At 54.1% G+C, this 14,836-nt stretch overlaps 1 pseudogene; it reads right to left on the bottom strand.

Annotated features, from left to right (window-relative positions):
- Nucleotides 1–995: 995 nt before the first annotated feature.
- Nucleotides 996–2,589, bottom strand: LOC4351824 (myrosinase-binding protein 2-like; annotated as a pseudogene).
- Nucleotides 2,590–14,836: the final 12,247 nt, after the last annotated feature.

Below are 14,836 nucleotides of genomic sequence, written 5' to 3'. Positions count from 1 at the left end.
GTTTACTAATTTCCTATTGCGATGCTGTGTCGACGTCTGTTGAACGTTATGTTCTCTAGCTACCATTTTTGGGTGATAGAGAAGACATATATTTCTGGTAGAACTAGAAAATACACATGTCCATAGCTATTTAATATATGTTATTCACTTCATTCAAACAAATATTAAACTGGAGTATTATATAGTATTAGAAAATATAAAAAAATAATTTATAAAACGTGCAAAAGTAATGGTGGCGGGCTAGCTAGTGGATACATGTTTTGGGTATCTACCTCTGTCCTCTGCGTGGTGCTTACTTGCCCTGGACTCTTTGAAATATGTAATAACCAAGTTGTTTCAATAGGTTTGATAAGCTAATGACTCCAGTGCTCAATACTAATATAACAAGTTGGGCATCTTCGCCTTGAAGTCTATTTAATGTTTATCAAACTTTTTTTTCTCTCTACCTGCAGGTGCATGCATGCCCATATGAAAACTCTTTTGAAAGCTAAATTTCTTCTTAAAACGAAGATTTTTATGTGATTGGTTTTTTTTTTTTGCTCAATTAAGTTCATGTTTTTACTGTGTATGGAAAAGCAAACGCAAGCTAAGTTTTCCACTCCTACCTAATTGCGTCATGTTTACAGCACATCCCAAACTAAAAGTGAAATAATTTGGCATGATGGGATTGTTTGGATTAAAGCCAATTTTTGCCATATCAAATTTTTGATAACATCAATAGTACAAATATTTGCTTTGATACCAATATGTGGCCATACCAGTACGAAGTCTGTACCATCAAATTTGGTAGAGTAAAAATTAGCTCCAATAAACAAGCTTAATCATTATCTAAAAATAAACAAGCTTAATATATCTTCCCAGTACGCAGGCAGCTAGTCTTTTCTGAACTTTGACAAAGTGTAGACTGATCATATGTTTCAACATGTATACATGGCGCATTGCAAACATTTCAGATACTGATTGAAAAGCAAACTAATTCAGTAACAAAATCAATCTTTAATTAATCCAGATCTTTATTATTGCTGCGTGCAACAAACTGAGACACTGACAGAAGGAGTGCAAATTCAGATCAAGCACTCCAGCTAAAAAGGGATATCCATCGTCACAGTACATGCAAACGAGGATTTTTCCCAAGTTTATTATAAACCAATTGTCGCAGCAAATTAAGACACCATGAGCTCAAACACGGGAAGTTAGAGCGGATGCACGTAGACGCCAACTGCGTCGAGGTACTTCCCGCCGCGCCCAAAGAAACCTACAACACTGCTGTTGTTCTGCACGGGGATATGAAAGGGGTTCCGTTCTGCTTCCCAAATGGCCCATATGTTTTTACATTTGTGACAAATTTAATAAATGTTATGACATTGGATCCGTAGTATGTGCCAAATGTTCCGGAAACTTCCTTCAGAAATTCTGAACTGGACAATTCGATCTACACGAAAGAAAGATAACTATTAGGTAAATTTTCAAACACATACATGCACGCACACATTATCTGTTTAGTAATTTACTACTGCATTGATTAAACAAGAACGATATTGAATATATGGATAAACACATATATAACATAATCACTAACCGTGTTGAGATTCCCACCAGGACCGCCCCATGGGCCAGCCACGCGCTTCTGACCAGCTTGATCAAAGTAGCTAAATGAGATTGAATCAACAACCTCGCCACTGCGTATTGTGATGGATTCTAGACGCTTTGGAGTCTCTGTGATATCTTGAGGTGTCCCTCCATTTCCACCCCATGGCCCAACCTTGGTGGGAAGGCACTGCATTCACACAAGTGATTGAGCACTCTTTTTCTAAGAAAATGGCATATTAATTAATTTTGCATTCCTTGTATTTCATTCGTATCACCTTTGTGCCTTTCAGACTGGGGCAAAACCCATGGATTGTAAGTTCAATGATGTTACCCTCGGATCTTCGCTCATGCACCTTCTTGTAGATGACACCAGATGCCATAATGAACTCCCCTGTTCCCCCAACAATAGCCCACTCACCACATTCAACAGGTACTCCCATCACCTGGAGGGTGGATCCCTTAAGCCTGTTTCAATGTTCACGGCGCCATTAGCGGGTCATAAGATATAAGCTATTTATATAAACATTATATCATTGGTATATTCTGAAGTTATATACTACCTCCGTTTCAGGTTATAAGACTTTCTAGCATCATCCGTACATGCATACAATTGTCTAGAAGGAAGTATGAGTATATACCTTTCATTCTCAAATACCAAGCTGAAGGAATTATGGCGACTAAGTCGCCAGCATAGATATGCAGGCCATGTGCATGGGCAACAACCTTGGCATCACTACCAAGTCCATCGTACACCGCCCAATTGTTGACAGCCGTCATTCCCAGCCCGGTAGAACCATTATTGTTTATGATCGTCGACTGGTTCGGCTTCGGGCCGCCATAGGTGTGGTGAAGGTAGAGGTTGGAGAAGTTGAATTCTTTCCCCTCCATGAGCGCGCTGCAGGGGACAATGGAGCAGTTGATGCCGGCCATGGTGGTGAGAGAGAGAGAGAGCTGGGGATCGAGCTTTGGATGTGATGTGGTTGTGAGTGATGAATTGTGATGATCTTAGCTCATTGTGAGATGGGGTATTTATAGGAGATTTCTAGAGCGCAGTCTTGTGCATGTGCTAGATATTCAGCCGCGTGCATCACGACTACATGTACCTTGCAAACTAAATTAAGAGGATGAATGGTAATTAATTTGATTGGTCAAACATGGAAGCTAGGTTATATTATACTATCTTCTTCCCAAATTAGTAGTCGCTTTGATTTTTTCTTATAACATTTGATCATTCATCTTATTTGAAAAATTAGTGCAAATATAAAAAGGGATAACTCATACTTAAAGTACTTTTGATAATAAAGCAAATCACAAACAAAACAAATAATAATTTCATAATTTTTTAAATAAGACGAATGATCAAAAGTTATAAAAAAAAACTCAGAGCGACAAGTATTTTGGGATGGAGGTAATATGCACTAAAGAAATGACAGATTACTAGGCTAATGTCGTTCCTTCAAGAGTTGATTTGCTTTGATGTTGACTTTTTAAAGGGTGCTTAGCTACACACCACGTCTCTGTTTTGGAATTTTTCAGGCTAATTCGGTGTGTCTAAAACTAATTAAATGGTATACCTACGGGTTCATCTTATGTTTATTTGCAATACAAATCTTAACTTTTATATATAACACACACATTAAATCCTTAAAGCACACAGAATTGATAGATGAAAACCTCGATCAAAGTGTTCCACAAATTGGCCAGGGCACAGTAGTTAATTAGACAAAGTACAGTTTTCAACGGTAGTGTTGCATGTGGTAGAGCCTCGATCTGTATCACATTATCGACATATTTACAGTAGCTGCGGTACTAATAGTTCTAAGAATCCCGTGTTGCACATGGTTAATTCAAATAAAAAATTTGCACACATGTTGCTTCCCACTGTCAATTAGAATACCATGAGATAAGCAAATCACACATCGAGATTTACATCTGGATAATTTCAAGGGGAGGATAGTACTATAGTATCTCATGGTGGTTAATTAGTCAACTAATTACTCTCTAGTATCGTAGCGTAGATCGCGTGTTACCATGTTTTGGTATATATATCATGAATCCCCCTAAATTGGATATTACATATTAAAGCATGTAATGTTATACTTTGCAATAGGAAGTATTGTCACAAGAGTTGTCTTATAGAAACTTTTTAAAATTTTAATGTGAAAGTTTTCTATTTAATTTGTTGGTTAAAGTTTTCCTGTGGAAATTTATATCTCCATGAGAATTTTTTGGGTCATGAAAGCTTTTAATCTCTAGATACAAGATTTTGGTATCGATATAAAAGTTTTCAATATATAAATTTCTTTTATAGTTGAAAGTTTTTTATACAAAGAACTCCCAAAAATATGTGGTGCAATTTTTAAAAGTTTTGATGCACAAATTTTGTTTATAGAATTAGAAATGTCGAAGGTGCCTTCCTAGTGGGTGGGCGCACCTCATGGGTTTAAGCTGAGCACATGCATGGGTGTGCATTAGACACTCTTATCCATATCTGTAGTTATATATATATATATATATATATATATATATATATATATATATATATATATATATATATATATATATATATATATATATATATATATATATATATATATATATATATATATATATATATATATATATATATATATGCTTATGATGCACATGCATGTTAAATGTCAATCTATATATACTACTGACGGAGCTCGTGGCCCCTCACCGGCCGGGAGACCGCACAGGCCCCCCTTTGCCGGTTCGGCCGGGGGCTCAGGGTAAAATCCCAAGCTCTCTCTGTATGTGGAAAGATCGCGAACCAGGAAGAAACGCGAGACGCAGGAGACGTATACAGGTTCGGGCCGCTGGGAAGCGTAATACCCTACTCCTGTGTCTTGGTGGATCTGTGTATGAAAAAAGTTACAAAGTATCAACCAGCCCTTCCCAGCTTCAAAAGTCCTAGATCTCCAGCTCTCAAGCCCCCGCTCTAAGTGGGCTAGGTCCTCCTTTTATCTCTCCAGGGGATACCACATGCACCTCCCTCCTTTTTTAAACTGGACTTTTCTTCTCTTCATAAATGGACGGAGATTTGCACGGTTGTCCTCCGAACATCCTTCTGACGGGACGGCACACACCTAACTCCACTTCTGCCGAAGACAGGCGCGTCGTGGGAACGTGGCTGTCTGCCGATGACATGACCAGTGTCAGACCGGTCATTCTTGTCTACCACGTGTCAACTTAACAACGTGCATGTTTGCCCTTCTTCATGTAGCATCTTGCCTCTAATGGTTAGGATGAAGCCTGGTATAAATCTAACCAGGGCTAGCGTGCCATCTCTAAGAGATTACACGCTAGCTCCGGCTTGAGACGAGTGCCTAGAGGCTTTCGTCTTGACGGGATGGGGCAAGGCGTGTGTCAGACCGCCAGTCGCCACCTAACCCGTGATCTGACCGGTCTGTGACCGGTCACAGACCGGATAAAGGAACGCGCTGCACTGCGCTGCATGCAGCGTGACACGTTCGACCAGACCGCAATAAATGTGGTTAGGTGAGGCTCACCGTGTTCACCCAACCCATTCATGTGGCGCTAACTCCACGAGGGGTCGGGGCGCCTCGGCCCTCGGGGCCAGGGCAGGAGCCACCCGACCCCCCCCTCGGGGAAATCAGGAGGAGGGCGGACACCTCACCCTCGGGCCCGACGTCCCCGAAGGTGCCAGGCCACGTGGGCGATTGTGTCTGCCTCAAGCCTCTGGTCACGATACTCCCGGTCCCATATCACCGACAGTAGCCCCCGGCGTTATGCCAGGGCGATCGCCCTTCTCAAGGGAAGCGGTCGGGCGTGACGCCACTCCTAAAGCCTGGTGACAGGTGGGACCGGTCTCCATGGTTGGGCAGAGACCCAACGGTCTCAAACCATGCACATCGGTTATGGTAATCTTAGCTGTCAAATAATGGGCGGTCTCTTCAAGACTGCCACATTACTTGAGCAGCGCACGAATCTGGGCGAGCCGATTTGCTTCGCCTGGAGATATGGCAATGTCGCTTCGATCGGCGAGCGTAATTAACGCGCGCACGATACGATCTGTCTCGACTGCCACAACCGCATATCCACCTCACGCGCCGCAAGCGGGCGAATGGGATTAGTGGAAGCGTGGGCACGAGAATCGGGGGAGCGAGATAGCGAGAAACGAGGGAGCAAGATAGTGGGCGCGAGAAACGAGGAGCCGGGCACAACGATGGCAAGGGTATAAAAACACCGAGGAAAGGATTTGCTCCCTTCCTTTCGCCATTATTCCCCTTGCCTTCGCCGCTTGAGCCCTAACTCTTTCTCTGCTGCGCCTTACCTTCGCCACACACACTCGCTCTCAATCATCTCTTCCTCTGGCGCCATGGCACGGGGCTCCGCTCTTCTTGACGGTAGCGTACTTCCGCCTTCCCGCATCGTGAGCGAGAGGCATGCCGGGCTGCCGCGCCGCTTCATGCCGGAATCTGCCACCGGCCGGGAGATAGTGATGCTGGGCGAGGGACGCCCGGCACCAGACTACCCGGGGCGGTTTGTCTTCTTCCTCCCCTTCGCAATGGCGGGGCTGGTTCCGCCATTTTCTTCTTTTTTCATGGACATTCTGGAGTTCTACGATCTCCAGATGGCGCACCTCACCCCCAATGCTGTGATGACATTGGCCATCTTCGCGCACCTGTGCGAGATGTTCATTGGGGTGCGCCCATCTCTCCAACTGTTCCGGTGGTTCTTCACCGTGCAGTCGGTGTCGCCGCCGTCGGTGGTTGGTGGCTGCTACTTCCAGCCGCGGGGGCCGGTGTTGAACCGCTACATCCCCTGCGCCCTCCGCAAGAAGTGGGACGACTGGAAGAGCGACTGGTTCTACACCCCCCTCGCCAACGAAGCGCGCCTCCGACTTCCAAGTCAGCCCCCGGCGCAGGTCTCCAGCTGGCGGGCGCCGGTAGATCTGGGGGATGACTATGACGCCGTCCTCGACCGCCTGGCGGGCCTGCGATCCCAGGGGCTCACCGGGGCCATGGTGTACGGCGACTACCTCCGTCGTCGGATTGCGCCGCTCCAGCGGCGCGCTCGGGCCGCCTGGGAGTACACCGGGTCCGAAGACTACATGCGGACCCACCAGGGAGTCAGATGGGATTGGGCCCCCGAGAACTTCAAGATACTAGTCCAACGGGTTCTAAATCTCAACTCCGTGGAGGCGTCCCTCATCCCCCACGGTATCCTCCCCCTCTGCAGCGACCCAGATCGCGCCTCCATCTTGACCATTATGACGGCGGTCGGGGCCTCAGAGGAGCAGGCTCCTAAGGGCCATGACGGCGCAGGTGGGAGCCGCCGGGGGGATCAATCTACCCCCGGAGGGGGTCGTGCTTCTGGGCCCCGCGTCGGGGGCTCGGGGAGCAGCCGCCCTACCGACGCCCGGGGGAAGAGGAAACTGGGAGGAACACCTCCCCCATCTCCTCCCCGAGGGGGCGGGGCGGTGCGTGCCAGCAGCAGGCGCCCGGAGGGGGCCACGCCAACATCGCAGCCCGAGGGGGAGCGCAAGAAGAAGCGGCTGCGCAAGATGGGGGAGACAGAACCATCCCGGGGAAACCTAATTTCCCCTCCAAGGTGGTCATTTAACCGACCCCCTCGCAGGTTCGTCCCACGCTCATTGCGACCGTCTTTTCTTCTATCCCAAAAGCAAGTTTTCTCTTACCCATCTTGTTTGCCTTCTGGTTTTTCTTTCTGCTTCAGTGATATCCCATCGCGTTCCTCCCACCATCCCAAGTCCGGCCAGTCCGAGGCCAAAGATCCGGCGGCCGCAGAGGAACGGAGGCGAGAATCTGACCGGCGAGAGGCCGCAGATCGCCTTCGGGAAGCTGAAGAGGCCGCCCGGGAGGCCGCTCGGGCTCGCCATGCAGAGGATACCGCTCGGGAGGAGGCCGCCCGGGCTCGCCAAGCCGAAGAAGCTGCTAAGGAGGAGGCCGCCCAGGCTCGTCGGGCTGAGGCGATGGCGTCTTCCGAGGCAGCTCACGACACAGCTGCTGGCGCGTCGCTTGGGCCTACTCCCTCGGGCAACGCTCAGGCGACAGCCTCCGGGGTGGCTCGCGACGAGGCCGCGGGCGGATCGCCTGGGCCCACTTCCCCAGGCGATGCCCAGGACCAAACAGGTCCGGGGGACATCCCCGAGCCCAGTGCGTCCTCCGGCGGGCCGAGCCGCGTCGCATTCTCTCCAAGGCGGCTCTTCTCCTCGTCTTCTGTCGCCCCGCTGAGCGCCGAGCCCCTTCTGCAGGCCTTGGCCGCCGCAAACACCGCGGTGCTAGATGGGTTCAGCGCCCAAGTGGAGGCCCTGCGAGCGGAACGAGCGGAGCTCGAGGCCGCATGGGCGCGTGTCGAGGAGGGGCGGCGCTCGGTGGATGTCATGGTGGAGGTGGGCCGTAAGGCTCACCGCCGTCACGTCTCGGAGCTTGAAGCCCGCAAAGCGGCGCTGGCAGAGGTCGCCCGGGAGGTGGAGGAGGAGCGGGGGGCTGCCCTCATCGCCACCACTGTGATGATCGAGGCGCAGGACTCCCTCCGCCTTCAGCACGGGAACTGGGAGGCGGAGCTGAAGAAAAAGCTCGACGCCGCCCAGGGGGTTCTTGATGCCGCCGCTGCCCGAGAGCAGCGAGCGACGGAGACTGAAGCGGCGCTCCGGCGGCGTGAAGAGGCCCTCGAGGCGCGCGCCATGGCGCTGGAGGAGCGCGCCTGCGTCGCGGAGAAAGTCCTGGCGGACCGCGAGGCCGCCGTCACCTCCCGGGAGGCAACGCTGGCGGCGCACGAGTCTGCCTGCGCCGAAGAGGAGTCCGCACTCCGCCTCCGCGAAGACGCGCTTGCCGAGCGGGAGCGAGCTCTCGAAGAGGCCGAGGCCGAAGCGCAACGGTTGGCAGACTCCCTGTCCCTCCGTGAGGCAGCGCTGACGGAGCAGGCCCGCCGCAATTTGGAATCCGTCCGCGCCGAGAGAGCCGCACTGGAGCAGCGGGCTGCCGATCTCGAGGCGCGGGAAAAAGAGCTGGACGCGAGGGCGTGCAGCGGCGGGGCGGCTGCGGGCGAAAGCGACTTAGCCGCCCGCCTCGCAGCTGCCGAACACACCGTCGCCGACATGCAGCGCGCGCTAGACTCATCCGCCGGGGAAGCCGAGGCCCTCCGCTTAGCAGGCGAGATAGGGCCCGGCACACTTTGGGATGCAGTCTCCCGCCTGGATCGCGCCGGACGGCAGGTGGGCCTCTGGAAAGGCCAGACGACGACGCACTCCTCCAATCTGGAAGGCCTCGCTCCGCACCTCACGAAGATGGCCTGGGCTCTCCAACAACTCCCCGAGGAGCTCGAGAAGACCATCAAGTCATCCTCGAGGGACCTCGCCCAGGGAGCGGTGGAACTCGTACTAGCGAGTTACCAGGCTAGGGATCCCAACTTCTCCCCATGGATGGCGCTGGAGGAGTTCCCTCCCGGGACCGAAGACGACGCGCGCACGCGGGTTCGGGATGCTGCCGACCACATCGTCCACAGTTTCGAGGGGTCGGCCCCTCGGCTCGCGTTCGCCCCCAACTCCGACGAGGAGGGCGACGCCAGCAGTGCAGACGATGGTGACGATGAGGCCGGCGACCCGGGCGCATCGGAATGAGCCCCCAGGCCCCCTCCAGACTCCAGTTTTTTTTCTTTTCCTTTCTTCTAAGGCCCTCGGGCCTGTTTTTTGTATAAATCAACTTACAATCTGCAATCAAAAATGATGAAAAAATTCTTTGTGTTAATTTTATTTTGCTATGCGAATGAGATGAGGATGATCTGTGCCGTGATCCTCTTTTTGTGTCTTAGCTTGATTTAAGGGCCCGTGCCCAAGTCCCAGTCCTCGAAAAGCGCGGGTCGGGGCTAGTGCCTGGGGAGATCCGCATGTCGAGACTGGCCAGGCCGGGAACGTGGTGACCGAGGGTTATGGGTGACCCGATTGTGGGTTTTTGCCGATTCCCCCCCGGAGTTCACCACGCCCCGGGGCACAGCTCGGTTCTGGGCCCCGTTTGGCGATTTTAGCTGACCGAACCGAGCCCCCGAGGGCAAGGTTGAGCACGAGTGACCTCATTTCAAATCAAAATTCTTCAAAAAGGAAAAAACGGCACAGATGCAGCCCTTAGGAAATTGAAACTGCTTTTATTGAAATACTGAAATAAGAGAAATAAGAAAGTGCATGTGTGGCAGCCCCCGGCCAACCCTACACACCCGAGGGGGGTGCGGGGTTGGCCCGAGCCCGAAACCTGACACCCGACCCCCCCCTCAGGGGTAGAAGCGGCGAAGGTGTTCGATGTTCCACGGGTTAGGCAGCTCAGTGCCGTCGCCCGTGGCCAGCCGTATGGAGCCCGGCCGGGGGACACCGATCACTCGATACGGACCCTCTCACGTTGGTGAGAGTTTGCTCAATCCAGCACGCGTTTGGACGCGGCGTAAGACGAGGTCGTCGACGCAGAGTGATCGGGCCCGGACGTGGCGCTGATGGTAGCGCCGCAGGCTCTGCTGGTAGCGCGCGGCTCGGAGGGCCGCGCGCCTTCTTCGCTCTTCCAAGTAGTCGAGGTCATCTCTGCGAAGCTGGTCTTGATCAGCTTCGCAGTACATGGTGGCCCGAGGAGACCTCAGGGTGAGCTCGGATGGGAGAACCGCTTCTGCGCCGTAGACGAGGAAGAAAGACGTTTCCCCGGTTGCTCGGCTTGGTGTGGTTCGGTTCGCCCAGAGCACCGCTGGCAACTCCTCGATCCATGAATCGCCGTGCTTCTTGAGAATATTGAAGGTCTTGGTTTTAAGGCCTTTGAGGATTTCTGCATTGGCGCGCTCCACTTGGCCATTGCTTCTGGGGTGGGCAGGTGAGGCGAAGCAGAGCTTGATGCCCATGTCTTCGCAGTAGTCGCCGAAGAGTTCACTAGTGAATTGGGTGCCATTATCCGTAATAATACGGTTAGGCACTCCAAAACGGGCCGAGATGCCCTTAATGAATTTAAGAGCAGAGTGTTTATCGATCTTGACGACCGGATAAGCCTCGGGCCACTTAGTGAACTTGTCGATCGCGACATACAGATACTCAAACCCGCCCGGGGCCCGCTTAAATGGTCCCAGGATATCGAGCCCCCAGACAGCAAATGGCCACGAAAGTGGAATGATCTGCAGGGCCTGGGCCGGCTGATGGATTTGCTTGGCGTGGAACTGACACGCTCTGCATCGCCGGACCAGGTCGACTGCATCATTGAGAGCTGTCGGCCAATAGAACCCTTGACGAAAGGCCTTGCCAACCAAGGTGCGCGAGGCGGAATGGGCTCCGCATTCGCCTTCATGGATATCGGCAAGAAGCTCAACGCCTTGTTCCTGAGGAATGCATTTCAGGAGGATTCCGTTAGCCGCGCGCCGATAGAGGGTCCCTTCTATCAGCACATAGCGTTTGGAAATGCGTTGGACGCGTTCACTCCCTTCGCGGTCCTCAGGTAGAGTCTTATCTGTGAGGTATGCTTGGATCTCAGAGATCCAAGCAATCAATCTAAGGGAGCTTGGAGCGCTCCCTTCGGGTCCCGAGGCCTGGACTCCGACGGGCCTCGGGGGCCGGTCAGGCGCATCCGTCTCCCCTAAGGGGTCGGGTCGCGCCGACGGCTGGGTAAGCCTTTCTTCAAAGGCGCCCGGTGGGGTCTGGGCTCGCGAGGACGCGAGCCGTGAGAGTTCATCGGCAATCATATTATCCCGTCTGGGCACATGCCGAAGCTCTATCCCGTCAAAATGGCGCTCCATACGCCGTACTTGGCGCACGTAGGCGTCCATCTGCGGGTCAGAGCACCGGTACTCCTTACAGACTTGGTTAACAACCAGCTGAGAGTCGCCTAACACCAGGAGGCGGCGGATCCCCAGTCCGGCCGCCACTCTGAGTCCGGCAAGGAGTCCCTCATACTCTGCCATATTATTGGTCGCTCGAAAGTCGAGACGGACCAAGTATCTGAGGACGTCTCCGTTCGGAGAGGTCAACATGACCCCCGCACCGGCGCCCTGGAGAGACAGAGAACCGTCGAACTGCATCACCCAGTGGGCGGTGTGAGGCAGCTGAGAGGGGTCCGTGCTGGCCTCGGGGATCGAGACGGTCTCTGGAGCCGGGGTCCACTCTGCCACAAAATCGGCGAGGGCCTGGCTCTTGATAGCGTGGCGTGGTTCAAAGCGCAGATCGAACTCAGAAAGCTCGATTGCCCATTTTACCACTCGTCCTGTACCCTCTCGATTATGCAAGATTTGACCGAGGGGGTAAGACGTAACCACAGTGACCCGATGCGCCTGGAAATAATGGCGCAGTTTCCTCGAGGCCATCAGAATAGCGTAAAGCATCTTCTGGGCCTGAGGGTATCGGGTCTTGGCGTCCCGGAGGGCCTCACTAACAAAGTAGACAGGCCGCTGCACCTTTCGGCGGGGCCGATCCTCTTCGCTAGGGGCCGCATCCCTGGGGCGTTCTTCGTCCAAGTGGCCTCTCGGGGCGCACTCGTCTTCTGTGCCGATGACCTCGGGGTCGGAGGATGACAGGAGCGGCCTTCCCACAGTGGCCTCGGGGCCGTCCTGGGGGTCGGGGGCTCCTGGCGTCGTCAGACAAGCGGGCAAAGGGCCTACTCCGGTCGTCAGGGGCCTCAGGCCTCCGTTCGGCTCGGGGGCCTCTTCTCCCTGCTTTCTCCCGGGTCGAGTCAGCACAGGGTTAGCCTCGGGGTCAAAGGGCGATAGGCGCGGCCTTCCCACAGTGGCCTCGGGGCCTTCCTGAGGGTCGGGGGCACCCAGCACCTTCTGACAAGCGGGCAGAGGGCCGACTCCGGTCGTCAGGAGCCTTAGGCCACCGTTCGACTCGGGGGCCTCTCCTCCCTGCTCGCTCCCGGGCCAAGTCAGCACAGGGCGGGGGTGCGCGAAATGAGGATTGTCTTCATCGCGCTCCACAACCAACGCTGCACTAACTACTTGGGGGGTCGCCGCTAAGTAGAGTAGTAAGGGCTCATTTGGCTCCGGGGCGACTAGAACCGGAGGAGAGCTGAGATATGCTTTCAACTGAGTGAGGGCGCGTTCAGCTTCCTCCGTCCAAGTAAACGGCCCGGAGCGCTTAAGGAGCTTAAATAAGGGTAGCGCCTTCTCTCCCAGCCTCGATATGAAACGACTTAGGGCGGCCATGCAACCGGTGACGCACTGCACATCCCTAAGTTTGCTGGGGGGGCGCATCCGCTCTATAGCTCGTATCTTCTCGGGGTTGGCCTCGATGCCTCGGGCTGAGACCAAGAACCCGAGAAGTTTGCCCGCAGGCACACCAAACACACACTTATCAGGGTTCAGTTTTATGCGGGCGGAGCGGAGATTTTCAAAAGTTTCCGCTAGATCTGAGAGAAAAGTCTCTTGGTTGCGCGTCTTTACAACCAAGTCATCGACATAAGCCTCAACATTACGTCCTATTTGGCTACCCAAAGAAATTCGAGTAGTACGTTGAAAAGTAGGACCTACATTCTTTAACCCGAAGGGCATTGATGTATAACAATAGGTTCCTACGGGGGTAATGAACGCAGTTTTTTCCTCATCCTCCCTAGCCATGCGAATCTGATGGTAACCAGAATATGCATCTAGAAAACACAAAAGGTCGCACCCCGCGGTGGAGTCGACAATCTGATCTATGCGAGGCAGGGGGTAAGGGTCCTTAGGACATGCCTTGTTAAGGTCGGTGTAGTCGATGCACATCCGAAGCTTGCCGTTCGCCTTGGGAACGACCACCGGGTTCGCCAGCCACTCCGGATGGATGACTTCACGGATGAATCCGGCCTCCAGAAGTCTCGCCACCTCTTCGCGGATGAAGGCTTGACGTTCCGGGGCCTGCCGCCGCACTTTCTGCCGGACCGGCCTTGCGCCCGGCCGCACGGCGAGACGGTGCTCAATCACCTCCCTGGGGACCCCGGGCATATCCGCCGGTCTCCATGCGAAGACGTCAGCGTTTGCCCGCAGGAAGGAGACGAGCGCGTCTTCCTATTTGCCATCCAGAAGACCACCGATCCGTGTGGTCTTGGATGGGCCGTCGCCCAGGGCAACCTCCTTGACCGGGACATCGTCGCATGTGTCAATCCGCTGCCTCGGGGCGGTGGGGGCGGAGGGGCCAAGCCTCTCGTCACCACCCTCGGGCTTGGATGCAGCAGCGAGGTGGTCCGCGCGCTGCTCCATGCAAGCAAGCGCGACTTTGAGGTCGCCATGGACAGAGATGGGGCCACCGGGGCCCGGCATCTTCATCTGGAGGTAGGCGTAGTGGACCGCCGCCATGAACTTCACCAACGCGGGTCTCCCCAGGACCGCGTTGTAGGGCAGACTGAGGTCCGCCACATCGAAGTTCACCCGCTCCGTGCGGAAGTTGGCTGATCCACCAAAGGTGACCGGTAGGTCGATGTGACCTAACGGCCATGTGTGCCCCGGCGTCACACCGATAATCGGTTGGGACGGCCGGAGCACCATCCCCGGGGCCTTGATAGCATCAAAGGCCGCGGGGGAAAGGATGTTGAGGGCCGCTCCTCCATCTATGAGGACACGCCCCAACTTCACGTTGCAGATGGTGGGGGAAACCACCATCGCAATCTGTCCTCCCCGGGCAACACACGGTGGGTGGTCGGTCTGGTCAAAGGTGAGGGCAACCTCCGACCACCGCGCCCGACGCGTTGCCTCATGAATAGGGACCGCGGCCAGAAGCTCTCGCTTCATAGCCTTGAAGCTCCGGCGAGAAACATGAGCACATGCTCCCCCATCGACGGTGGCAATGGTGGCCCCAGGCTCCTGGAATCCTAGGTCATCATCGTCACCATCGATGTCCTCGGCGGGGGCCTTCTGCTTGGCCTCTCTTCGCCGATTACCGGAAGGAACCGCCGGGGACTTGCCCTCACGGCGTTCCTGCCTCCTGTCCTCCTCCCACTTCCTCGTCCGCTCAGCCAAATTTTTGACTGCGCGGCAATCCGCGAGATCGTGGAGGGAGGTGTTGTGGACGGAGCACCATTTGCCGGCTGGGCGCTCCCTGCTGGGAGCACCAGCCTCTTTCTTTCTGTCGCTTGCAGGCCTCCCCTTTCGGGTGGCCCGCGGAGCGCCCTCGACGGCGAGGACATGACCCTCGTCGCCGGAATGGACCGACCTCTTCTTTCTCCTCCTGTCACGCCGCCCTGTCTGAGCGGCGGACCCGGGGGCGGCCGAAGCTGCCACACCGGAACCGGAGGGGTTCCAAGTCCACGCTTCC

The sequence above is a fragment of the Oryza sativa genome, chromosome 12 (genome assembly GCF_034140825.1).
Source record: "Oryza sativa Japonica Group chromosome 12, ASM3414082v1".
Classification (NCBI taxonomy): domain Eukaryota; kingdom Viridiplantae; phylum Streptophyta; class Magnoliopsida; order Poales; family Poaceae; genus Oryza; species Oryza sativa.
Note: the sequence above shows the minus strand (reverse complement) of the source record. Positions and strands in the feature narration are given on the sequence as shown.